The sequence below is a fragment of the Lasioglossum baleicum genome, chromosome 1 (assembly GCF_051020765.1).
Source record: "Lasioglossum baleicum chromosome 1, iyLasBale1, whole genome shotgun sequence".
In the NCBI taxonomy this organism is placed as follows: domain Eukaryota; kingdom Metazoa; phylum Arthropoda; class Insecta; order Hymenoptera; family Halictidae; genus Lasioglossum; species Lasioglossum baleicum.
Genome location: NC_134929.1, coordinates 23,199,731 through 23,227,660, shown reverse-complemented (window position 1 = coordinate 23,227,660; position 27,930 = coordinate 23,199,731). Strand labels below are relative to the sequence as shown.

Sequence of the window (27,930 nt, the reverse complement as noted above, 5' to 3'; positions counted from 1 at the left end):
CTCAAATGTATCGGATAAGGACGAGCAGCAGGAGTAGAAGCAGCAAGGACAATATCCTGTTCGAGGTAGTCGGAGATTTACGGGGACAGTCGCCCCCGGAGGGATCAAAGAAATCAACGGGAGTGTATATGCCCATTTCCCAAATCCTCGGTCATCCTTCAGGCCGACGCAGCTCCTTCCTGTCGGCCGATAAATATTTTATCGTCGACCTAACTTTGTAAAATACGAGCCACACCGCCCGTTTTCCGTATATACATCGTTTCGCTCTGCGCTTCTGCGAGGGAAGATACGCGTCGTTTCATCTCCTCCTCCTCCTCCTCCTCCGTTGAACAAGTGGCGATCCATTTATCCGGAGAAATGGAAACAACTTTTAGCGCCGATGCAACGATCCGGCGGAGCCAACCTCCCGGCAATTTCGAAAGTCGAACGCAGACCGCCGCGCCGGTAATCTACCGAGCTTTATCGCGTAATTAATTCATTACGGTGATTTAGAGGGCGATCGTCGTAACGCCCGAAGGCTGCACGAACATTTATTCGAGCCCCGTTTACTTCCGTTCCATAAAACCCCGGCGAAATCCCTCGTTCTCTCGCCGAGGAAAGCTTTGGGAACACGCGGCGACCGATTCCGAGCCGCTCCTCTCTCGTAAAACAACGATCTACCGAACGTTTTTCTTCGATTCGTGAACGGTGAACAATAATCGTCTCTGATTCCCCGAACGCCGCGCCGCGCCGCGCCGGTGCGGTGGGGAGACTTCGGTAAAACGTTCCGGTAGCGGCGATGGGATTTTCTTTTGGCAGCTGCGTCGAACGTTGACGAGTTACCGGGTCACTAGCTATTACACTTGATTAGATATTATACAAATACAGGTTTTGTATTGCTATTTCACTGTATAAAACATCCCGGTAGTGTCAGTAGAATTTTCTTTTGTTAGCTGTGTTCTGCATTAAGAAAATCACAATGTCATGCAGTAGTCGTTAAACTTGATAAAAATATGTTTTTATGACTTCGATAGTCGTAGCTATGAAACACGTAAATTTAAGACTCGTAACACATTTGCTCTTGTTACTAAGACCTTTGTTGAATGAGAGAAAGAAGTACGCTTGTATTATGACGCGAATGCGTGTGACAACCTCTAGTGTGACCGAGAGGAGTTATACAGTAAGAGGGACACTATTTTTTTGAGCTTCAAAGACAGAGCCGAACGTAGAAAAGGACAGCTATGTAAAGAGAGACCGCGCGCGGCCGAAGAGACTGCGACTCTCCGTGTCCCTTTCTTTCCCATATGCTGTCCTTCCTTGCGCCCAAACCTTTCATCGTCAATTAAACCCCTAAATACAGTTGAAATTATATCGTGTTTGGTATTATTTTAATCAGAAAAATACCACAAATATATTGGTGAAAGTTTCATAAAAAAATAAATACAACCCGTCCCTCAATTTACGCGAATATCCTTTTGCGACTATAGAGGATTTACTGTATTATAAATATGATTACTATACATAATATAGATTACTATACATAATACTACATAATAGAAGATCGTTGTGTGTTTATTTTAACAACGTTTAATTAACACCAAGAGAGCAGGAGTTCATCTCGACCGAGTTCTTTCGCGAAAAGACCCATCCCAGAGAACCAGCCCTTGAATAAATCGAAGCGTACCGGAATGCAGTTCCGGAAGGGTCCGGGAACCTTCGACCAAGAAGAGAAGAGAGTGAGGGCAGATGTTCCGGTTGAAAGCCGCTCGATAAGAGGGAAATTTCGATCGCGTAAAGTTCGCGCGGCCCTTCTCCCTGGATCCGGTCTCGCGCGTTGCGAATCGTCCGGGAAATCGAGTGATCGCGCGAGGTATCGAACGGGAAAGCGATGGGAACGACGCGACGCGTCCGACAAAGGTCGCGGTGCTGAAAAAACCTCGGGCCGGAAGTTGCTCGGCAGTCTGGCGAAAAAGTTCCTCGGCGTCTTTCTTTCGTTCTGGTGGAGGAGCAGTTTCTTCTTTATGGTAACCGCTACCGGAAAAGAGGATCCCCGAAGAGAATCCTGTAAAGGATCCTTGAGGAAGGGGGATGGGCTGAGAGAAGGGGCAGGATCGGGATATTCAAAGGAGAGAAGGAAACTTTGGGGAAGGCTTCGCGTTTCCCGGCGATACCCGCCGCTTCCTATCGTCCGGTAGGATGAAATCGCGCGGAAAACTACGTTTCAAATTGGCCCCCGCCTCGGGGGTTTCCACCTCCTCCTCGGGGACGGGGAAGGGGAGTCAGTGTTGCTCTGTTTCCGGCGCCCACGGTGCTCCGATCGGAACGGAAGTAATTAAGTCGTCGCTCGGAAGTTCGAAACGTATCGGGCGAACTTTTGTCAATGGGAACCTTTGCCCGGTTGAAATATCGACTGGTCTCCCGTCCCTTCTACCTCCCCCGCCTCTTTGGCCCCCGTTAATAGCACCCCCGCAGACGGGAATACGGTGTTGCCCCCCACCCCTCTTGAGCAAGGATTTCTCCGTATCGTTCAATCGGCCGAGAGATACTTCCTCTCGAGCCGGTCGAGTGGCAAATTCTTTTGCGGCCACTGTCTGTGAGATGGGAATCGTTAATTATATTGGACCACCGACGTTTCCGCCGGTTCGCAGTGGTGAATGACAGCGTATGGAGATTTATTTCAATCTCAGGTGGGGTTGAATTATCCCCGGGGACATGAAAACGTACACTAATAAGAGATGTGTGTGTTTTTAAATATAAATCTATTATTAAAAGTTGAATCGTTGTTGTATTTGCAGGTGTATTCCTCTCGGTGCAAGGTCTCAATTCCGACCGGAGCAGCTTCAAGGTTAAGTTCAGGGCGGTGAGACGAGTATGATGAAGAGCGGAGGACCTGTTAATGGAGTCGAGTCGACGAGCTTGTTTGGAGTTGCGCTTTCGGAATTGTGTGTTGCGAATTCTGTTCGAACTTCTCTACCTCTAGCAAGGGCGGACTGTACTATTGGTGATGTCAAGAGACTCGGTTATTATTAAGAGTGGAGCAAGGAGGTTTGTCTCCCGGGACGAAAAGGTCTGGAGAAAGAGAAAAATCTCGATAGAGATTAATCTTGACTGTCGTCGTCCATTCGATATGGATAGGGGACAAGACGAGGGAGAGGGAAATGGGATATATCGATCGGAATCTGAATTATGGTTGTATCCGTGCTCGTTTCAAGAACCGAAACCACGCATGCGATACTCGTGCGATTTATTGCTTTTCTCTTCACGATTATTTAACCTTGCGTCATTATTCTCGCTTACCGATCTTTCAGATTTTGATGTGTTCTATAGTGCGTGTTCAATGTATTCTCCTGTAATCAATTTTTTTTAGATATGCTAGTGATATGATCTTTATTGTACTGGTTGCAATAATTGGTGTAAACCTTTATTTGCACTGCAATTCTAAATTTAACTAGAGGGTAGCCCTCACCCTGTATATTTAGATATATGAAGATCTGCTAAAAAATCGATTTTCGATTTTCGGGATCATTACAATAACTTCTCTATAAATGGGGATGTTAATAAGCATTGCATGTATTCTCTCTGACATTCAAAATAAAAACGCACAAAATCCGGTTACTAATAATTACGAATAAAATGCGATTTGAAATGCACTGTGCCTGATCGTCAGTACAACGTACAACGAATGCAGCCAGGAAAATCCAGCAGAGTCCTCCCTAGCGAACAATATAACCCGTCGACAACTGTTCTTAATAAACCAGCACGCGTTGAGAGCATCCTGGATCCATTTACCCCTGGAAAAGCATCGAATTCGATCCGTGCATCGTAAAGCGCGTCGTCAACGAAACGAGAGCATCGCCGTGGAGAAAGGAAGAGAGGAGAGAGTCGGAGAAAAAGGGGTAAACGGTGGTGTTCCATTAACAGGACGCCTTCAGAAGCCATTTCGCAGCTAATTCACAATCGCGGGTGCATCCGGCGTGTCCCACGAGGCCCGATTCATCCTCAAGCTTCATCACGAAGTTGCGGTCGGATGTTTTACGAATCATTGGAAACATTGAATTCAGACAACATGTGAGAACGTGAAAACAATTCACGCGACATTCGAGTGTGAGCCACATACAAGATCTCCCAAAAATGTTGTACTTCCTTAAACGGAGCGATTCCTGAGGCTATATGAAGTAACTTGTAATTTCCGTCGAAAGCGAAAATCATGTTCGCATTCTGCACATTGAAACGAGTAGAATGACGTATAACGGGTGCCAAAAGCTTGGGGCGGGAGGAAATTCGAAAGTCTTACCAAATGGGTTTAGGGGGTGAAATTGCCCCACAATCGGTTTCTACAGAGAAACGGAAAAAGGCTCGCCTTATCTGGTGGAATGGCGACGATTTATCGGCGGAGGGGCCATCGGGCGCCGCTCTAATTAAAATGGAGCGTATTCGATCAGACGAAAACCGATCAGATCGGGGAGCTATGGCGCGGGGCCGGCGAGCCGTGAACGCGATTAACAAACAACCCCCGGTCTAATTACTCGTCGCGGCGATCTATCATCAAGGCTGGTTGGAAACAAAAACCCCGACAGACCGAAAGACAACGGGACGGTGATTCTTTATCGGATGCGCGCGGGACCGGATGACGAGGCGATCTGTCGCGTCACCTTTTTCCTTTGAGGAGCGAGACGCTAGGGAGAGAAAGGGGACGCGATTACGGAGCAGTTTCCCCGGGAATCTCGCAGAGGCGTCGATCAGACGGCACATGGGAAATGGGTCGATAAAGAACGCGGATTTAGTGGCCGATTTCTGGGAAGAACGACGCCGATCGATGGCCGAATGCAGTCCCCCTTCCAGAGCAAGCGTAAACGGACCTGCAAAGTGAAAACAAATGGATGATACTGTGGGGGAGACGCGGAAAGATCTTATGGGGCTATGATGTTCTCATTCGATGTCTAGGGTACTCTTTTTTTGAAGCTCGGGATACTTCTACGGAAATAACAAATTACCTCTTCGTATTGGCGGTCGTAGATGTGCTTTTAGCTGTTATATTGGGTCGGCAAATAAGTTCGTTCGGTTTCGGAATCTATAACATCGGTTTCTAGAACAGAAATAAGGCAATTGCAAATTATCCTATGATTATTGGAGACTTTTTTCCTTTTGAATAGGTCGTAATAATCTTTAATGCATTTATAGGTGAGAGAGTTGCGGTGAGAGCTAGAGTCTTAGACAGAAAACAACATCCTAGATAAACAGCGCGTTCCTTAATCAACGTCAATTTGGTCTCCCCGATTAGGATGTTGGTCGGAGTGGTCACCCTCCAGTTTTTCGGGAGCTACTCGAGGGGAAGAAGATAAAGGCTCCATAATCAATAACAGAGCTGTTATATATTTATAACAAATATGGATTGGTCAAATACAGTATTGTGAAGACGTTAAAGTTGAGTGATGTGTTCTTTTCGACTTGCTAAAATTAATAGAAAGTTCGTTGTCCATTTTTAAAAATTAATTTTCAGCGCATTACTAAAACTTTCAGAATCTAAAATGATGAAAAAAGTAGTCACTGTAATAAATTTTCAGTTCTGCAGGTTAATACTCATTAACTAAATTATATTAATTTTGTGGGATTTTTCTAGGTGGGGAAAAGTTAATTAAATTGTGTATATTACAGAATTAGTTACATTTTTTAGCAATTTGTCTAGTTCAAACTTCGATTTCAACCTACGGGTAAATATCGAAACGCAAACAATGCGTTGCACTTCACAGGCAACGTTCAGATACAAAAACTTGGTGCTTCTCTCGAACGTGACTATGTCACGTCAAATCGGTACGTGGTGATTTTTCTTTTTTTTGATAATAGGATGACCGGTACAAAATGGCCCATTTTAGATTTTATGTTTTGCAACGTGACACTCCTCCACAGAGGATGATATTCTACGATGTTTTGAATGTTTTGTGACGGTGCTTCGATTATTCTACCCTGCTTCGTGGATGTCGTTATGTTTTTTTTTCAAATCTGAACACGCCATCGAAGTGGATATTCATGTTTTTTTTATGTATGGAAAGAGTAGTTTCATTTCTCGGTTGACGTATTTTCAACAGCAGACGTTTTTAGACATTTTCCGTGTATCTGTCTGATCGTTTGATTCGGCCGCTGATAGACAGTTTTCCTGCTGCTTAAATAGCTTGACAGACGTTGAATTGAATGAAATCAGTCCACGATAATTTGTGATAATTAAACTGCTATTTGAGAGGTGATTTCGTTCTGAAGTTTATAATTTTTTAATAATGTTCTTGGGGCATTGTACTTTACGTAAAACGTCAAAAGAATTGCATAAATTGTTCCACGAATACACGCCATTTGCAATCTTTCGACAAAATCAATGTCTCTGAAACTGAACTGTACAAAATTGAAATCAAACGCGGAAAACAATTCATCTTGGAATTGTTGAGGGAACTTTAGAAAGTGCTAATTGAGGATCAGCGGAATTTTTCACCGTGTGCTACGAATTTTCATTGAAGAGTTCTTATTCAAGTACCGTGTTACTCGAAGCTTGCCCGTACGTCACGACCAAATATTCAGTACAATAGGAAGCACAGAAGAAAACACCGATGGCAATTAGTGGGGCATTCAACGGCTCGCCTAAATCATCCGCAATTGGGCCAACCTGTTACGTGCAGCGTCGAATTAGAGCCAACAAAATCGCGGCCCGGATTCGGCCGAAGCGAACCGTGCTGGTATTACGTCTTTGGACTCGGCGGCCCGTGAAACAACAAAGTGGCAAGAACCGACGACGGAAACGAACGGTTTCATTTGCAGGTCGGTGCATTAGCCGGTGGGTCACTCCTTAAGGACTGACCATCTTGCTGCTAATTAATGCCGGCAGGACGGAAGGGTGCTGCGAGACCACGTAGACCGCCCGCATTAGCCCGGTAATTTCACGGTAACGATGATTGTAACTGTCAGGTTATAATTATCCGCCGCGTTAATTGACTTACTACGGTTTCTGCTGCCACGCGCCCCCTGCCGATGCTGTCCGAGGACATAAATCTAAGATGTTTGCGGATAATTGGGGTCGCTCGAGCTGTGTTCAAGGTCGAGAAAACCTGATCCACTTAGCGTGGTCCATATAGTAACTTTATGGAGCGATAAAATAAAATACTGGAGTATTCGTGATTTTATATAGTACTCAAATAAAATGCTAGAGCATTTGTGACATTATATGTATAGTGATAAAATAAAATACTACAGCGTCCGTGATTTTACATATACAGGGTGTTTCGTCTAAAACAGGACACCTAAATATTCTCTATCTCTGAAAATACAAAAAATGTTTCTAACGTAATCTAAATGGTTCCAAAAGACGAACCAGATGGAAGAATCGTTTTTTATAAATTGTAATTTTTTAATCGGTTTTTCAAGGTCACTCGTGTTTTTTTACATATATACACACAGTTTTTGTTGTTGTATGTTATATCAAACATTATTGTGCATTCATCCATGTTTAATAGCACGACCTTGGAATGACCGTGAACTCTAAAATTTGCTAATTAATGCAGAACTTACTTTCAGCGACATTTCAGATTTCAACGGTAACAGAAATTAGACCATGTGTGTGTGAACTTGAACTTGTAAATGAACACATTGTATCATTCCTCTGTGTACATAGAGAGAGAGAGAGAGATATGTATTTAAGAGTTTGCTCACTGCTAGATTTCTCAGTGTATCGACAAGCGATCCACAATGCGTTATTCCGAACAGGAGAAAATTCGAATGGTTTTAATTTACGGCGAAGCTCGAAAGTGTCTAAGAGAAGCAATACGAATTTACAAAGACAGATTTCCAGAACGTTCTTGTCCATCACGTTCTGCATACTCAAGCATTGTTAAAACATTTTTTGAGACTGGTAGCCCGGTTTTACACTTGGGCGAACCGTCCGCGCTCCGCGTGCGCCTGTTTTTATTTATATAATGAACAGCAACAACATTAAGCAGCAATTCTGTTATACTTGAATAATATTTATCGATTGAAGCTGCATGCGGACTGCGGACGCTCCGTTTGACTGTGAAAACAGCATCGACTCGTCCGCGCTCCGCGGTTCACGCGCGGAGCGCGGACGGTCCGCTCAAGTGTGAAATGGGGCTAATATTCGTGCGAGACGTCAGACTGTTACTCATGGAGCAAATGTGAACAATATCATCGCTAAAGTTAATCAAAACTCGCATGTTAGTATAAGGCAACTTGGACCTGAAACCGGTATTAGTGTGACAAGCATATTCTTCATTCACGAAAATTTCATCCTTTCCATTCATCTCTTCACCAAGAATTCCATGGAAGAGACTTTGAAAACTGCGTACACTTTCCTCAATGGGGTATACGGAAATATGAAAGTAATGAAATGTTTTTCCAAACAGTATTGTTTACGGATGAAGCATCCTTTACAAATCATGGTCAGGTGAAACTCGAGAACATGCATTATTGGTCGGTTGAAAATCCACGATGGTTTAGACAACTCGATAAGCAGAGACCATGGACCATAAATGTCTGGTATGGTATTCTAAATAATAGGATAATTAGGCCGTATTTTATCAACGGTACGCAAGCTGGGCAGAAGTATGCTGAATTTTTAGAACATATTCTACCAGGTTTATTAGAAGATGTACCATTTAGGGACCGTCCAGTATTATGGTATCAACACGATGGGTGTCCAGCACACTTTCCCCATATTGCAACACGTGTCCTCAACGAAAAATTCCCAAATCGTTGGATTGGACGCAATGGACCTGTATCATGGCCGACTCGTTCACCCGATCTCACCCCACTTGATCTTTTCTTATGGGGGACATTATAGGGTACGGTTTATCAAGAGCAGCCCACGACGCCAGAAAATATGAAGGAACGAATAATTGCTGCCTGTGCTGATATGAAACCTGAAATCATCGAAAGAGCTGTACAATCTGTCGTTTTTCGCCTCACGAAATGTATCACAACGGAAGGACATCATTTCGAACATTTATTGCAGTAGTAAATGTGATTATTTACAAGTTCAAGTTCATGGTCGAATTTCTGTTACCGTTGAAATCTGAAATGTCGCTGAAAGTAAGTTCTGTATTAATTAGCAAATTTTAGAGTTCACGGTCATTTCAAGGTCGTGCTATTCAACATGGATGAATGCACAATAATGTTTGCTATAACATAAACAAGCAAAATGCGTGTATATATGTAAAAAAACACGAGTGACCTTGAAAAAAACGATTAAAAAATTACAATTTATAAAAAACCATTTAGATTACGTTAGAAACATTTTTTGTATTTTCAGAGATAGAAGAGATATTTAGGTGTCCTGTTTTAGACGAAACACCCTGTATAGTGATAAAATAAAATACGATACGTCTGTGATTGTAATAACAGGCTCTCTGATGATCACCCGGTATATCGGGCATCCGGAAGCCTTGGAAGACAAGACGTCGTTCGTTATCGACGTTTCGCATGATCACGAAGCCCGTTGAATTCCTCGACGCGATATCTCCGTCGTGGAACGGAAATCATGATCGAGAACGACTGGGGGGACCGGAAGTATCGTGGTTAAGCGATCGGCCACGAAAAATAGCTCGTTGCGACAGAGCTATAAAACAAATGGACAGGCCAAGACAGAGAATCGGTAATGGACACCGGGGCAATTGTTGCGAGCGTTACAGCGTGTGCTTCGGGCCGAACTCGTAAAACTGGAATCGGCCGAGAGCGGCTTTTACGCGGTCTACCCCTTAATTAGGTATTTTCTTTACTGTGTTGTCCGTCGAACGATCGGCGAACGATCTTGAGGCCGATTGCTGCAAGCAACGGACCTGCTCTCGCAATTTCGGGAACTTCCGCGGGAATGGTGCGAAGCAATCAGCTGTGCCATGCACGCGTATCCGTCGTTTTTGATCTCTTTCTTCTCTTATCCAATTTTTCCATCCATCGGCTTGTTTGCTATGACAACGGAGTGGGGTGACCTGTCCAATGACTGAACAGCTGAACGTGTGCTGAAATTAGAATTCTGAGTGCTACTTAGATTGCTGGGCCATTCTTAATCTATTTGATGGAAAAAATCAATTGCAAAATTTGTACCGAAAAAACAGACAGACAAACAGACAGACAAACAAACAAACAAACAAACAAACACACAGACAGACAAACAAACAGACAAACAGACAGACAAGAAAGCGAGTTAATAAAAACGTGGTAAAATGTTAAAGCTGAATATATACTTAGTGTAATTGTAATCACGTTTGTGTTCACGTTGATCGTAGTCATAATTTCCTTTCGATTTTACTAAAACTGGCCCATATAGGCTCGATTCCGCAATTTCGAAGAACTCGTAAGAGAATAACTTTTCCCCGGACAAGATAAAATTAGTAAAAAAAAAGCGTGTACTCAGCCGCGGGCGATTACTCAGAACGGGGGAAAGACAACAAAGAAAAGAGTGACACGGAAACACCGTTTATCAAAAGCATTAATGCACCGCTGGTAGTCGGTGGTCCCGTGAAATATTACGTCCCCCTGTCTGGTACCAGTTCACCCGGAACCGAAAACCGAGAAACAATAGCTCGGTCGCGTTTCGTGACTGGGAACGATGCGCGAGAACGGCAAACCGACGACCGATCGTCCCCTACATGTTCATCCCCCGAAGCTTTTAAATCGCCCAGACGTCGTACCGACGCTGCTTGGATATTACATAGCTTCCTCGATCCGTCCTCCGGTTCCTCGATCATAAATAGCACGATATCCGTCGATCTATGGCGGTAATGGGCTACCAGGTGCGGTGCCGAGCGAAGACTGTCGGCCGGCTCTAGAAAAAGAAAATAAAACGAGCGGGGCTCTAAAACAGGAAAAAATACACCGTTTCGGAGAGAGGGAGAGCAAGAGAAGTGGTGAAACCCTTCCGTCCTCTCTCGCTCCGAGAGAAGGGGTGGGAATGCACGAAGGTATTCGTCACGCGAAAAGAAAATATATCATGCTTCTGGGGCGCGGTCTGTTAATGTAATCCTTCCAGTCCGGCTCGTGTACAGGATGTTCTAAAAGTAAGGGGATAACCAAAATGTCATCGACATGAAATTTGGTCCAGAAATTCTTCAACATTTTGCAAGTTCTAACTTAGTTTCCGAGACAGTTTCTAAAATTCAATTTAAAAGTGTTACTTAAGGATTAATATCTGGACGTAATACAGGGTGAAAATTGAAGTTGAAAATGATGTTGGAGAGTTGCTATTGAAATTGAAGTTGAAAATGAAAAATTGACATTGAAATTCATGTTAGCGTTTACTTACTTGTGTAACGTCTTAGTACGACAGTAATAGTGTTTTAGAGTTACTTAAATAGTAATATCTCCTGAACTACACTAACTTTTCGACATACATAGGTTAGTACTTTTTTATAACGAATGTCCAGTTGCATCGATTGATGTATTAAATAATACCTCATTCCATTTAAAAAATATCGATGACCTTGAAACCGTTACATGTGGCCCTTCAAACAGTGTAACTTTGTCCTAAGAAGTTTTTTTGTACAACGAAAAGTAGCGGAGAAATTTAGGTGTTCTGTTTCTTTGGACTCACCCTGTATATATAAATCTCAGTCAGACTCTCATCTAGGCTTTCCTCCGTAGGCTACGAATTGTTACTAATTTTCCCAAAGACACAGATCACACATGAAAAATGGCAATGAACTCCAGGATCCAATTGTTTTGGGGCATCCTGTAGCCCGAATACGTGCGGCTCAGGTGTCGTGCGACTTTACTTCGCAATTATTTCGATTAATCCGGAATTTAATCTAGCTGGACCCTCGGCCACGCGTTCTCGTCCTCGCGGCGATAAACGCCGAACGGCTATTCCTTGATAGCGTAACGCGAAACCGTTCATTCCACGGACACGTTTTTTTACGACCTCGTTGGCAACTGGCCGTTAGCCGAGGTTTTATGTTTAATTTAAACCGGCCCCCCGCCCTGTCGCGAGAGAAACGGAAGCGCGGGGGTAGCAACCCCTTCGCTGTTCGCGCAACAGGCACCGACGACGCCGTTCGCTGCTAAACGAGAGAATTAATGCCAGCTACAACCCTATCGTCCTTCCCTTTGACGGTAACTAAGTTCGTGCGCTGTCGTTACACCATTCCCGCTTTTTGTATGGCTCAACTACCCTCTGTTGCCTTTTTTTCTTTTTATCCGCGTCGTCGCTGAAACATCGCTGGATTATCTTGTTACGCATTCCGGGTGGAGACCAGCCTTTTCCCGCTGCGAGCCGCCGCCGCGCCGGTTCGTGCAGCGAAAAAAGATTTTTTCTCGGCATGGCACACACGCGTCCAGGCTGTTTCTGCTTTGTAATTTAACCCTCGGGCTAATTTAAACCCCGGCGGAGAGGCGCAGTGGACGTGTGATGCGATCAAACAATTATTTACAGAGATTCCACGCATGCGTATTCTGTGCCGGTAAGTGTGTTGATATGAATAAATTATCTTCGATTCATCGGCATTAAAAAAAACAGACACGCTCATAGAAGTTTCCATATCATTCAACTATAATATTCACCGCCGGGGCCCCCAATTCTTCAGGTATTTCTAGTTCAGGATAGAATACATTACACGCAAGATGGCGCTTTCGCGCGAGGATGTATCGCGCCGCCCCCGGGGAGGAATTTTAAACCGATTTAACAGAAAACGCAGCTTCCGCGAGGTAATTTCACGTTTAAAAAGAGTGGCAACAAGAAGAAGATACGAGGGAAACCAGCGAACAACATTTTATCGGTAGCTAAATTTTCTGCCACCCTATTCGTACGTAGTTTCCTAAAAAGGGTCCTGTTAGTTCCACTCCGAGCTAAATATTATTATCAACACCGGTCGCAAAGAGATCTAGGGATCGTCTGCAAGGAGAACGCTCGCGAGGACTCGACTTTCCTGGCGGAAACGAGGATCAGGAGGACTTCCGGCGCGACTCTCCGGCTGAGTGTTTTCAGGGTCGTCGTCGGACACCTCGTACCTCCGTCCTCGATTCGATTAGCATCGATTCATCCGGCGGAAGTACTCGATGAGTCGTGCGTCGGGTCCTGGGAAGTGTTTCCTGCAGCCGAGCGAGGAGGCAACTATGAAACGTCGTTGGACTTGTTCCCAGTAAGGCGAGTCGTTCCGTTTTCGTCGAGTGGCTCGTGAAATATTCAGAACGCGGCGCGGACTCTCAGCGCACCGGCCGTGTAAATGTTAATCTGGCTGGCAAACGCGTCGATTATTTAGGCGTGAAGCGGGAACGATGGTTTTGCGCAACCGTGTACACGTAATTACACGCGGCGCTTAAACGATTGTTTGCGCAACGACGATTGTAATTTTCTCGCTCGGAACGAGCCGAGGACGTGTCCCGCCGTCCAACGGTAATCATTCATCGGCTCGTAACGCGTAACCGTGTAAGAGACTGCCGATAATTGCATATTTTCATTACAATTCGATACTTACGGGCGCACAATGCCGCTCTCGAGCGTATTCGATCGTGTGTTTGACGGACAATGGCTCTTTTGCCAAGCGACAAGCGAGTGAACGAGCTTCGCCTGTTTCGAAGTTCCAGTTTGTTGTTAGATCGTGCTTTCCAATCGTGGGCGGATTTAATCATTTTCTGGATTTCGTTGGAACTGTAGTGACATCGATACTCTTCTTTTTGTGGATAAAGTCGCTTTGTGAGCGTCGACATTCTTCAATATTCTACAGTCAGATTAACGATAGTCGTGTGTTTGTAGCATGTCTGAGTTTAAGACGCAGTAGAATGTCTTTAAACGTCCATATTCCTTGAAATATTTTAACATTTTTAATGTATAAGTCTCAAGTGAGAAATTGATGGACATTTATCGCAGCTTCGTCGTAAATGAATGAGAAAGTAATTGTAGATAGAATTATACAGTAATTTCTCGTTCGTTGCGAATAATGTACTACGCGCTCGTTGCGACGTGCCTACCCACTCCACTGCCTGTCAACGCTGAGTCGGCCGAGTCGCTCCGCACGGCGGCAACGACTGTCCGCTGTCTCTTTCTTTCCCATACGCTCTTCTTCGTTGCGTTCGAAACTTTCATCGTCGATTAAACCACTAAATATTGGCCAAATTATATCGTGTTTGGTATCATTTTAATCCGAAAAATGCCAGAAATGAGTTAGTGAAAGTCCCATAAAAGCCTAATGGAAAATTAACAATTCCATCACTGCCATTACATACATTGTAAGAACTCACGGGCCTTTAAATTGTGCCGGCGACGGCGACACGCTTCGGTCACCCGATCCGTATTTCAATCTGTCCTTCTCTATGTTCGGCTCCCTATTGAAGTCTCGGTCGGCGCGGTCGGCGTGTATCTGGACGTAGTCATAAATCACAAAAGGCTTCCCTATTTGCTCGTTGCGAACTCAAACCCCGGCAGTTTCGCAACGAACGAGAAATTACTGTAGTAGGATTTACAAAATGGTAACGTTTGAACGTCAACAGCCATGAATGTTTGCTGATCGCTCAGGTTGATCGTCCATTATAAAACAAATAACAGCCATCTAGAATTGTTTCGTCTTTGGGTGGAAACACTCTTGAAACTACCGCAATGAATTAAAAAAGAGCCACTTCTACGGTGCTCCGAGCGTTAATCTTCGTCGTCAAAGTGCCTTATTATTTTTTACTTGTAACTGCGCAAAGAGTCCTCCGCTTTTGAGGAGCTTAGTAGAGAATACCACCGGCAAAAGGGTTAATGTTCCAGAGCGGTGTCAACGTCCCGCGGTCGACAATGCGTTTCGTTAGAAGAAGGGGGCAGACCAGCGGAAAGAGGAACGTGGCAAATATTCCGCGGTGACTTAAGAGACTTAAGCAACTACGGGGCTGAGTAACTGGCGCAGTCGGCCGAGCTTAGAATCACGGAACAGTTCCTCGGCCAACGGTCTCCAAGAGACGTGGCAACTTAACGCTGCTCGACGACCAACTTCCCTGTCCCTCAACCCCTTTTTACATCGTCGACGACGTTTCCTGGACCGCTGTTCGACGTCGAATTAGCGTCGAGACTGCCCCGACCACTCTTTTCAATCGATCGTTTCGAGAAGCCTGTATAGGACACTCGATAGTTGCTATTTCCTCCGTAAATACAGAGTGTCCTAGTATTGATGGTAAAAAAGCGGAGAGGGTGATTCTACATGAGAAAAGAAGTCGGAAGTGGGCCCAGAATTCATTAGTAAATGCTATTAACTTAATTAGTGGAACCCTCAACAAACTTGGCCTAGCACTCTCTCCACATAATACTAAGTTAATACGATTTAACAACAAAAGACCTATCCCTGGTCCTGCCAAACCCGTATTTCGAGATTGTTGTATAGAATCTTGTGAATCCCCGCTCGCTTTTTGGGAATCATCTTCGACCATCGTCTCTCGTTTAAAGGGCATACTGACTTCGTCATAAATACATGTTCCAGAGCTCTGAACATTATTAAATATGTTCGCGGCACTTGGTGGGGGTCGGACCCAGAAACCCTGATCACGCTTTACAAGAGTTTCATTCGCTCTGTTATTGATTATGGATCCTTTATCTTCTTCCCCTCGTGTAGCTCCCTCTCCGAGAAACTGGAGAGATTACAATACAGTGCAAAATAAGACTTGCACTAGGCTATCGGGTGACCACTCCGACCAACATCCTAATCGGGGAGTCCAAATTGACATTGATTAAGGAACGCGCTGTTTATCTAGGATTTTGTTTTCTGTCTAAGACTCTAGCTCACCGCATCTCTCTCACCTTTAAATGCATTAGAGATTATTACGACCTATTCAATAGGAAGAAAGTCTCCAATAATCATAGGATAATTTGCAATTGCCTTATTTCTGTTCTAAAAACCGATGTGATAGATTCACAGGATAGTCTAAATGTTTACAGCTATGACTTTACGACCTGTACAACTTCCATACCCTTTGATAGTTCACTGGGTCTTATAGCTAAAGATATCAATAACTCGTCGGTCATTTTCAACGATGTATGCGAAAACACAAACTGCTACACCTGGGGAATCATCCTTTTCAGGGAAGTACAACATTTTGAAACGAACCTAGTCTGCTACTCCACCGATGAAAAAATTAAATTGTTTGGTCACAATTCAAGAATTCAACGTATACATATTGGGAATGTATCCTCCGTGCAGCTAAACTCTGGTTCCAGGTTCTAGAATAAACCACAGAGCTGTTATTTTATGGATCAAAGTCTGCTGCAAGCCGTAATCGTCCCGCCACCATCATCACCGTCAAGTGTTTACGAGTAATAATACCGTTGTTACTAATATTGATATTATTGTTGTTCGAAGTTGATGCTGTGCCTACGAATTCATAGGAAACAGAAATAGCATCGCGTCGGATTACTGAAAGGAGTATTTGTGGGGAGGAAAATGGGTTGTTGAAAGCTACACTTCCGATTGTGAATTACACCACTCTGATACCACATTCGTGCATCGAAATATTTGGCTAGAGAGGCGTCAGAGAAATTGAGAATCGTATAAATGCACGATTGAAGTATGAAATGTTTAATAAGAATGCAAATAATTGGGAACGTCGAGGTAGAAGATGCTGCACGGTTTTATTAATACGTGGCGGAATATTTCGAATTTTTCGACGAAGCAATTAAGACCGACACAAGGATTACTTTACTTATGCATTAACTTAGCCCGCGAGTCCCTTCCAACTTAAATGGGACTCCATTTGCAAGCCACTCCGCTGTCGACTTTTTCCTTCGCTGTTCGGACGCGGGATTATTTTTCATTTTCGTTGTGCCCGAAGCACGTTGAATTATGCAACAGCGGATTTTAGCCCCTCTTGAAAAATACACCAGCCGAATGTAAACCGCGAATGTTTTACCAGTGTAACCAGTCCGCTGCGTCAGCCAGCCGAGTCGTTGGATCTACCAAGGAAAGAGTCCGGGGAGTCCTCAATCATCCATCAACTCCGTTCTTTTACTCCCGACAATTCCACGGGATCGCAACTGACCGAGGCAGTCCAGTTTTCTTGCAGTCTAATCGTGAACAGGATCACGAACGAGTCGTTGCACAACTGTAAAAGTAACCGGGAAATGGCGACCCTTAGGTTTCCCGGGTTTCTCGAACCTGACAATCGACCACGGTGAGAGCCTCGACGTTAATTCAACGTCGGACTAGTCCAGGGGAACGACGACGATGAAAAAGGCTCAATAGTTTACACGTGCGAACACCATTCTTTCGAAGTAATCACAATTATTTTTATTCCCCTCTTCAATCCTCTTCGTTTCACCTTCACGGCGACATCTGGATGCCCGCTTTCAGTTTGCCTTTAGAATTTTGTGCATGGTCCAGGCGACCCTTTTATTGTTTTCTATTGTAAACATTTATGTAAGAGAGCTTCGGTCCGTTTATGATAAATAATAATCTGACCGCCTCCCGGCAATCACAAAAAATATAGAGAAGTTATTCGGGTGACTTGTTATAAAACGAAGTGCTCTCAAGATCGTCTGAAGAGAAAAATGTAATCACTGGAGGTTACATTGGACCAGAAGCCTGCCCACTTCAAGAACACCGGAAAGCGCATCGCGATCGCGAAAACTCGAGGTTCTAGACGAGCGAGGGGTTTGGTTCGCGGCACACGGGCGAAGTTATGGTGTTTGCGAGTGTCTCGAGCAGGATTCTCGAGACTTACTGATCCGTTCAGGATCCCACGGTGTCGTTTCGCGAGCTCATTCTCGAGAGTGTGTTCCCGGCTTGGCGAGAGTAACGCAGCCTCCGTTGTTTGTCGAGGAGCAGCCAGTGAAATTAGTCGTCGTCCCACCCCGCCGTTTCATACGCTTTCTTTCTTTCTCTTAGGCAAGCGGGAATTCCTGTCTCTCCTCCGCTCACGAGCTCGTTCCAGGAGCCCTCGCGAGCCTAGCAGCACGCACCTCGCTCCACCCTTTCCTGATTCACCCCGAAGAACACGCAAATGACTTCATTATAACCGTGTCCCTGCTGCCTCTCGCTGCCTCTGCCTTTCGTGTCTACCTTTCTCACCCCCATCATCAACACGTTACCGCGTGTACTTCCTCTTTCTCTCCCTCTTTCGCTCTCAGCTCACCCCTTTCCTCCCCTTTTCTCGCCATCCATATCTGTTCCCACTCTTCCGTTCCACTCTCTACGTTACTTCTTCTTTTGAACACCCTTTTTCTACCCCCGTTTTATATTTACCGCATTCTCGAATTGTTTCTACTCCGCCGCCTCGATATCCGTTTTTCTCATCGCGTGCGGCTAATTATGGAGGCGACTGTAATTTCATTATTTGCACGCCGATGTAATTGCTACGAGATCCTCGATTTTCTCCTGTTCCACAACTTAACACGGTCGCGATCTGCATTCGCCTTGGTACCTGCATTCAGCGTTAACTAGGAGTGCTCCTTCCAGTTTGCACGTCGCTTTATATTATATACACTGCATTAATAAGCGATGTATAGAATATATTAAACATACAATATGGAATATTGAATATACTGAATATGTACGGAATATGCAGAGTGAGGTATTCTGCCGTTAGTGGTTCGATTGGAAATACAGAGTGCGGCAACATAACTTCCTTATTTGAAATGAGCGCTCCGAAGCTGATGGAAGTCTCAGGCGGGTGTGCGTGGTCTTGTTCGAGAGAGGGGATCCTAAAATTTTGTTAACTTGTGTTTCAGTCGTTATCATGCGTTGGGGAAAAAGAAATCCATTATTTTTACGTTATCTCAAGCGGAGAAATGATGGATTTCTTTTTCCCCAACCTAATATTTGTTATGATGCTTGCCGAATTCGTCTCAATAGCCCCTAAAAGATGGGCGTAAAAAATGGTAGGTTTACCTATAAAAAACTGAAGGTGACCTCGATAACTCTGGAAAAATGGGTCGATAGAACATTGACAATCATTTTAAAGCTCTCCTGGAATCATGTTATTTTAGCTAAAAAACTTCCGGTTGAACTACTAACAGCAGAATAATCTAAGCTGATCACGCTTCCTGATCTACCCTGTGTAGAAAAATGAATCGATAGAAGACGTGCGGAATCATTTGACAGCTGCGTCAGTCGGCTCGATACCCGCAGCCATTTTATTTCCATCAGCGAAGCTACTTCCGAAGCTGATACGAATTTATCTCGCTTTTCAGTGGCCGGCGAGCTAAGACGAAACGAAAAGCAGGAACATACGGACCGTGGTGGCCGTAAACTCCAGATAATCGTAAGTTAGGTACCGAGTGGACGAGGTTGCGAAATGAAGGTGGATGTTCGAGAGAGGGAGAGAGTGGAATCTACCTTAGCCCGGTCGTTGTTTATCAGCCGGGCAGCATCGCGCGGATTCTACGTAAGCCTTCGGACTTGTTCCGTGTCCTTATGAGCCCCTCGAAACCGTGGGGTCCTCGAGAACCTCTCCAGAACAGGGATTTCCGATGTACCGCGTTTATTTCGCCAGATGGCACCGGAACCGGTTCGTTACCCTGGAACGTTTGATCTTCCCCACCACAAGGTCCTCTGGCTCCATTCTTCAGCATCTGAAACTAGAGGATTCGGGCTTTCAAACCATTGTTTAACGATATCGATGCGGCAATTTTTAACGGAGTTATGATCACGTAAAGTGGGAGCAATTTTTCGGGTTCGCACAAGTGATCCCTTAATTCTTTTGAGGAGTGTAGTTAAAATTTATCGTAATTAATGTTTCCACGAATATACAACAATAGAAATGAATTCCTGTACCACAAATTAGGGTTACAAATGAATATCACCCATGGTCCACGTGGTAACGTGTTACATTTGTTTTTAAGAACCGTGAATTTTCGAATGGTTTCATGCAACATAAAAATTTTCTATCTGAATTATAACAAACTGGAGTAGAATAGAAATTTATTTTCTTTTTTAATATGTATAATTGATTGAAAATAATGTGATAGTATTTTTAAATTCTTCTAATGTTTTTACCGTTCTAAATTACACGTACTCGTTTTTGTCATAAATGCATAAAATCCGCTGTCTAGTCATAATTTATGAACTTTTCTATCGCTTGAATATCTGAAATTGCCCATTTTCACAGCGCGTTTTGTTGAGAAGTTTTCTGCAACTCCTAATCCTCTGATCGCGGTTCCACAACATTATCCCGCGAAACATCCGCTAATACAATAGCAGCACTCGTGATTCGCATTAAGATCAGCGAATGGCCGTTGGAAGGCGCGCTAGAGGTTCTGCGGCACGGATTAAATGTACAAGATTCGGTTGATTGCAACGTTAAAAGCGCTCCGTTGCATGCAATCTTGCACACGCCCAATCCACGTTCCCCGTATGCTCTTGCCTTTTATCGGGAATTAACGAGCTGGATAATGATTGTTATTATATCGACATTGTTATACTGCGTAACCTGTGCGCAGAAAAATGTTGAATCTCCGTGAGCAAATTGTACGCTATGTACTTCGTAAATTTCTTTCTGTAAATTACACAGAAGTGGAATTGTTCATGATCCAAAATAATAAATCTCTTCTACCTAACACGCGACACACGTAAATCAACTGTTCCGTACAATTTATAAAACTTTGTAAAACATTTATTTTTTACAGAAAAACCGGGGGAAAGTAGAAACTAGAATAAAATATACTAGAATAAAATAAAATTGACACTTTTGGAAATATGCTTTTTAATGTTTGTGTGCTTCATAATAATATTCTGATCATTTCGTGCTGTCACTCTCGTCCTAATATCTTAATTTGATTATTCTATGCGCAATTAAATCTACAAACAAAAGCGTGCGAACAGTAGTAACGCTAATTCCCCTCTACCTCGCGATAATCGGCGCAAGCAATCATGCGAAACGATATCCACGGTTTAGAAGCTAACGTGTGTACAAGATAACAAAAATAATGGTGATGTGACCGGTCAAGATTAATCATATTTACTGCTCCTGCTAAGAAAGCTGCCTAATGGCACGGTAAACTGCATAAAGAGCAAAGTACAGCCCTCGAGGTGCTATTAACCTGTCGCCCGGAGCCCACGATTAAACTCGACACTTCCATTCGACTTTATCGCCAAATAATTCAACAACTTTGTTATTATCCGGCCAAGACTCTTATCGCGAATTTTATCGGCGGCTCGATCCTTCCAGACACGTCAACAACTTAACTTTTCCGGATCATTCCAACAATCTCAAGGTCCCTGTCGTCCCTCCACTGGTAATTCGCCAGAACGCGAAAAATGGAGGGGCGAGAAACTTTCGATTGACGTTCGCACGGTTGTCGCCGGCTCGTAAAATCCTGGCAGCCGTGAATTTACGAGCAGCGACAATTCCGTCGGGGTTTTAAACGTCGCGCGTCGTCCGTCGGCGATGAGCAGTCAAACGACCCGAAGAAGCGGCCGGGAACCTGGCAAACTTCCCTGTTGAACGGTTACCGGCCAGCGGTCGTTTCTTCGATTTACAACGGGACCGTTTCGTTTTACGCCCTTTTCGGCCGCGTTTAATCCACCCGCCTCGATATCCCGACCCTAATCGCCGCAACGTTTATCGGCGCCCTTTCGCGACTCCGACGATTCGCGAAATCACCCGGCCCGGTCCGCCGCCAGGATACGGGACCCCGAAACTGTAATTGATTTAGCAGACTCGGGATTTCAACGGCAGCTACACAGTGGATAATGTAATCTACTTTCACCCCGCTCCTGGGAGCGCCTCGCTTGCGACTCCACCACTGAGATCCCTCCGGGTTATCCACTTTGTAGATAAAGTTGAAATTAGAGTGGCTAAATCCCTTTGTCCGGTGCGATTGTCAGACCGAACGTTCCGCGGACTTTGCCCCCCTTGTTCCTCGATCCTAGTCTCGATCGATTCTGTCTATTTTGACCGATTGCATTGGTTATGGTAATCCTCCGATTAGCTATTCACGATTCCGCGATTTATTCCAATTGACTTGCGGATTTCCAATCGATGTTCATTTCACACTCGCTAAGGAGGAATCTCGTGTCAAGCAGGATAATCGAATAATATTTATACAGTTTTTTTTATAAGAAAACTGTTAGCTATAGAAGTTTATTATTTGGTTAAACCAGTGGTTTTTAACCTTTTTGAAGTCGGTGAACACTTTTGATTATATGTAAAATTTGCCGAATACCAAAATTAATGATCCAAAAAACAAACAAAACCATCCCTAGTAGAAATAAATATGTTCTAGAAAATATATTATTGAATATATTTAATATACACTCCTCAAAAGAATTAAGGGATCACTTGTGCGAACCCGAAAAATTGGTCCCACTTTACGTGATCAATGGTTTGAAAGCCTGCAACTTCCAGTTTCAGATGCTCTGTTTCGAATTGTTGCTACGTTGGTTTTTTACAAAGTTATAGCGAGATTAAGACAACATTAACGGTTAACAAAAATTTTGTGCAACTTTGGAACATCACACGGGGAGCAACCAATTTTTTTGATAAATCGTGTTAATATCGTTTAGAAGGGCGATCTTTCCTGTGTAAAATGTGTGGTTGTTGATTATTGTGCGATTTTTTTTATTCGAGTTATTCAACATTGAAGTAAATATGGGCTTTTTAACTTTAACTGGCTCCAGAAAGCGAAAAAATTATCGTAGAATCTTCTGCAAAAAAGCAATAGAAAGAGCGTTTCTTTCTCTTCAAGGCACTCCTTTTGTTTTTTCAATTTCAGTAACATTTCAATACACCAGGTGTTTCTGAAAATATGCTTAAAAAATGCACAATTTCCATTTTTTCTTTAAGTCGCTATATCTCGGCGAGAAATGATCGCAATACCATGATCCGAACGTCAGATTGAAGCAGAGATCCTGCTGATTCGATTGAGTACCCCATGAACTCGCTGCGACAACTTTTTACCTATGGCAGCTGTGTTTGAAGTCAACGGCGGCCTGACATCTCTGAACACGCTACGGCCGCGCTGGCCCACAGTGGAAAATTTGTACCAAACTGGATTCGAAATCAAAGAACTTTCGATAGAAATGAGGCAGAGCAATGAAATTTTGTTTAAATTAAAGCTGAAACTTTGCACAATATGGGAAAATTAGGGATATTATGGTACGAACGTTTTTTAACGTTGAGAAAATTCGTTAAACATGTAGAATTTCAAGAAAATGTGGTTTCTCCAGTACTACGCGCGGAAAAATATTTTTTTCAACATGCTATATATCATTTCCCGTAGATTTTTTCACGCTGATTTCAAATCTGGTCTCCAAATTTGTCTACGACATCAGGATTTTGCAAAATCGATTTCTTTTGAGGAGTGTATTTCGCGAAATTTCGCGGAACACTTGCAAAAAGTTCGCGGAACACCGGTTAAGAACCATTGGGCTAAACTTTCACTCGGGAGACCAAAAATGATCAACTTTTCTGAATATAATATTCTACAGTTCGACGAAAAAAATGATAAAAGATTAAATTCTAGTGCGAGGAATGCAAGTTTCAGTACGCTGAGTTCACTCGTTTAAAAGTTATACTTGGTTATGATAGGTCTTGGATACCTCACACTAGAATTTAAAGTTTTATCATTTTTTCCTCGAATTTTTTGTATAATATTATATTCAAGAAAGTTGAAAATTTTTGGTCTCCTGAGTGGAAGTTCAGCCTTATTATTTTATAGGTGCAAAGATACATGCAAAAACTAGAAAAATTGCATTCTCAGACTTTCTTATCTTATCAACCCTTTGATAAAAATTCGGAATAGGAGAGCGACATCAAAAGACATCAACATTTTCTAGAAAGAAGTTGGACAAGATTGAGAAACATAATTAATAAGGTTCGCGAAGAATGCGAGAGACGAGTAGATAAAGGAACAATAGAGAATGGAGAACAATAATCAGTTACATAAAGGGCAAAATTCGTGTAGTTTGATGCTGGTATACGTAGGCTGACAGCTTATAAAGCACGTTTGGGCTTTACAACTCCAAAATGAACATGCATATTGTCGAAAATCAAATTGTTCCGTACCAGTCATGTATCTCAGATGTACCTCTGCAGCCTGATCCTCGGCTGGCAGCGATGAATGTGTAGAGCGCGAACAGGAATGTGATACAATGGGCTCGTGCGCATTGTCAGTCAAAAGTGCCACGGTCCATGATTAATGGAGAGGAACAACGGAGTTTTCTGAAGACGACACTTTTTCCGAGAATAACACTGTCCAACACCAAATTTGTTTTCAATATACTGTTGGGTGGTTGTTACAGAGTTTTTCGCGCTGATTCCGAATATGTTCTTAATTTTTCTCCTACACGCACAGTTTTTGAGAAACATAACTTTGAAAGAAAAACATATTTTTCTAGTTTAAACAAATATTGTGGTGTTATTATAAAAGATATTGAATTGTTCTTTGCAGCAAAAGATTCTGTAAACTTTCCCGAATACAGTAATATCCAATAATAATACATTATGATTGTTTAAACATGTTCACCGGTGTCGCGGCTAACATTCGTACATATAATACAAAAGTTCTCGAATCACGAAGCGAGGTTATTCAAAAATGGACTAGAGGTTTTTGAACAAATGTATAGAACGCATTTTGATAGATCCACGTAAAGTTAAGCGAAAAAAGAATAAATGTAAGTCTTTGTTCTGGCTATGTGTACGATAGACTCGTGTCGCTATCGTAATCTATCCACTCCCTTGCATCGCGCTCGCTGATTCATCAGAGTATCAGCCATTGTAAAGTGTTTATAGCGTCATCTGAAGGAGTAGGCCAACATTCTCGTACTCCATTGAGCAGCTATAGGTCCAAATTGCTCAGCGAAACGACACTAACCGTGCGATTGCTTCGGTGATCGCTTTGATGAACGTAGATCCGTAGATGAACACGAAATGCTTCCTATTATTACTATTGAATGTATTATACAGGCTGAGGCATCTAAAAGACACCCCCGAAAATATTTCCGTTGTTTTTAGTAATACGGAAAAATGTTTCAGGATGAAAATGTTTGGTTCAGTGGGGTAATTACTGTGGCGGAGTAGGTTTCTTTTCAACCATGTTAGGTGACCTTTTCGCAGATCAAGGTCATTTCAAGGTCATGTTTTTATAAATATCAGAATGTATTTTTCGATCAGTTACCTGATGCAATAAAATGAAAATTGTAGTTATGTATCAAAAAACATCGATGACCTTGATAACTCCGAAAAAAATGAACTTCTGGAAAAAATATTCTTGCCAGATATGTGGTCCACTGATAATATGCACATTACGTAACAAATATTTTTTGAATCACAATAGCCTAAAGACATGAACCGCGCAAATTAAACAGCGCAACGTGGATGCAACCGTTCGTTCAGAACACACGCTAATACTGATTAATCGGTAACGCTCGCTCGGCCTCCCTGACAAAGTAAAGTTCGCGGCCGTTCGCCGAGTTACAGCATTCTTCATGTTACAGCTTTCATTAATCCTTCTTGCAGGGCTGTCTCCGTCGTGAAACGCGATAAGGCTATGTTTGAGCTCGGGCGCATAGTTCACAGGGAATTCTGTGTCCGCACTCTTAGAAAGCTAAATTGCGTCTGCAAGGCCCTTTGCATGACACATTTCTCGGTCGCTGTGACAACAAAAGAGCGTCGCAGCCGCTTGCGAAAAAGACTTCTCGAGGCGCTGCGTTGAGATGGGAATCGCTCGCTTATTACCTTAAAATGTGACCGCTATATTGTCACCGTGAGACTATATTCACCGATCGTTTCGCAGCCCGGCGACTATGCTCGCGATTATAATAGTAACGGGGCGGGTTAATGCTTGGCACCGACGGCATCCTTCATTCTCAATGGTCTTTTTACGCTGATTACTTCCGTAAATCTCGCGTGGATAGTCTTTTTCTGGACGGTCACGGTTCAGGAGACATTCTCGTGTGGCAGCCTCAAAAAAGCGATCTTCCTTCGTGTAAATCTGCAGTGCAATATCTAAAAAATAAAAATCGCAGAACTAGAGAAGTTCAAAATTGTCTAATCTATACATTCTTCATTCTTCTCAGTAATTATAACTTTCATAAATGATCTAATCGAAAGTAGGTTAAACACGCTCTTCTCGAAGCCTGGTTCCCTAAAACTTTCTCCAGGTAGTATACCAATAATCTTAATGTTATAATTCTGTCAAAAAAGTACCGGGAATTGGTCAATGAAACACAAAATATGTATTATTCATCGAAATTTATTGTATCGCCTTCAAAGTAGGCCCCTTTCGAAATAATACACTTATGCCAACGAATAACCCAATCATCAAAACATTTTTTAAACGCATTTTTTGGAATCAACTTCAGTACTCGCCGCGAATTCTCTTTTATGTCATTTATCGACTGAAAACGGGTGCCTCGAAGTGGTAATTTGAGTTTTGGAAAAAGAAAAAAGTCGGCCGGAGCCATATCAAGGGAATACGGTGGCTGCTCGATAAGATTTGTTCAGTTTTTGGCCAGAAATTCGTTCACAATGAAAACCTTGTGAGATGGTGCGTTATCGTGGTGCAAAATCCACGAGTTTTCTTTCCACGAATCTTGTCTTTTTCTACGAATTTGCTCTCTCAATCGCTGTATAACGCTCAGATAATATTCTTTATTTACTGTCTCACACCTTGTGGCAAGAATTCCGAGTGCACAACACCGCGGTAATCGAAAAATACTGTCAACATCACCTTCACTTCTGATCGACTTTGACGTGCTTTTTTCGGTTTCGGCTCAATTGGAAGGCACCATTCCGAAGCTTGTTGACTGGTTTGCATGTGAAACTCGTAAACCCATGTCTAATCACCAGTTACAATGCGTTTCATGAATGTAGGGTCGGAATTGACTCGTTCTAACATGTCTTCAGCGACCTTAACGCGATTGACTTTTTGCAGAAAATTCACAAAAATCGCAAAACACACTTAAGATGAACTGACAAAATGGCGCACTGTAAACAAACTAAATGACAAGTGACGCTCAAACACCGCGTGAGTATAGAGGACAGTTGTGCCAACTTAGCGACAAAAAGAATTTCAACAATCCCTTTAAGCGGGCTTTTTAAATGATCGATTCCCGGTACTTTCTTGAGAGAATGTATTAACAATATAATACGAATACTGATAGATGGAAAGGAGGAGATCCGCCCACAAATATTTAACGATTCGGCAAACAGGTGGCCATACTGCCCGCGTTATGTTCACTACGGAGGATCGACGATCTAAGGGATTCGGTCCGTAGACAATGCTAAGGACGAGGACAAAAGGATGAATGCAGGATCGTAGTCGGAGCAGTTCCCGAATGGACGCGTCTCGAGGATGCGTCTAGTGAATGCGTTTCATGAATGCGAGGACACGGTGACGCACAGCTGCATTCTCCGTGCACGCGCGATTTCACGGCGCATAGTTTCGTTAGGCGAGCCGGACGTTCGAGCGGCCGCATTAATTGGTTATAACATAATTATCCCGCTCGCCCGGTCTCGCATTGTCCGCGAGGCGTGCGGCCGCACGCATCCCGCTCGCGCAATCGGGATTACACGCAAGCCGCGCAGTACAGGTTTAACGATAATTGATAGAAACGCGGGTTAGCCGGCGCTGTACGTTAATCAATCTGGCGAGTTCTGCTAATGCCTTGAAACGAGCACAACTAATTGATTCACGCTCGAAAACGAACGCTACGCCTTCGCCAGATTAAGACCTGTCCCCCACTCCACCTTCCCCTTCTACGACGCTATTCCCCCACGCTTCCGACACAGCCTGGTCACGTGACGCGTGTCGTCTCTGCCGTGCGTGTGTCGCAATGTCGCGTGACTTCTTTTCTCGGTTGTTAATTAAGATATTAAGATGAAAAATTATTTAAGGATGTTCTGGAGGTACAATGGGAGACAAAGGTACAAGAAATTCGGAATCCATCAATATATTGGCAATGAAAGCCATTCATGAGTATATTTCGCATTAAACTTTTGCGAATACTGTACCCTCTTTAGCTATATTTAGTGGTCTACACTTGTCGCGTTTCCATGCTTGTGAGA

At 43.4% G+C, this 27,930-nt stretch overlaps 1 long non-coding RNA gene across 1 annotated transcript in view; it reads right to left on the bottom strand.

Moving 5' to 3' along the window:
* Window positions 1–2,420: 2,420 nt before the first annotated feature.
* The window catches only part of LOC143213918 (uncharacterized), a 139,181-nt gene continuing 113,671 nt past the window's right edge, over window positions 2,421–27,930 (bottom strand). Inside the window, exons 3-4 of the long non-coding RNA XR_013010062.1 lie at window positions 19,260–19,501; window positions 2,421–10,795 (exon numbers count right to left, since the gene is read on the bottom strand). This is a non-coding gene — a long non-coding RNA (uncharacterized LOC143213918). The remainder of the gene's footprint in view (window positions 10,796–19,259; window positions 19,502–27,930) is intronic.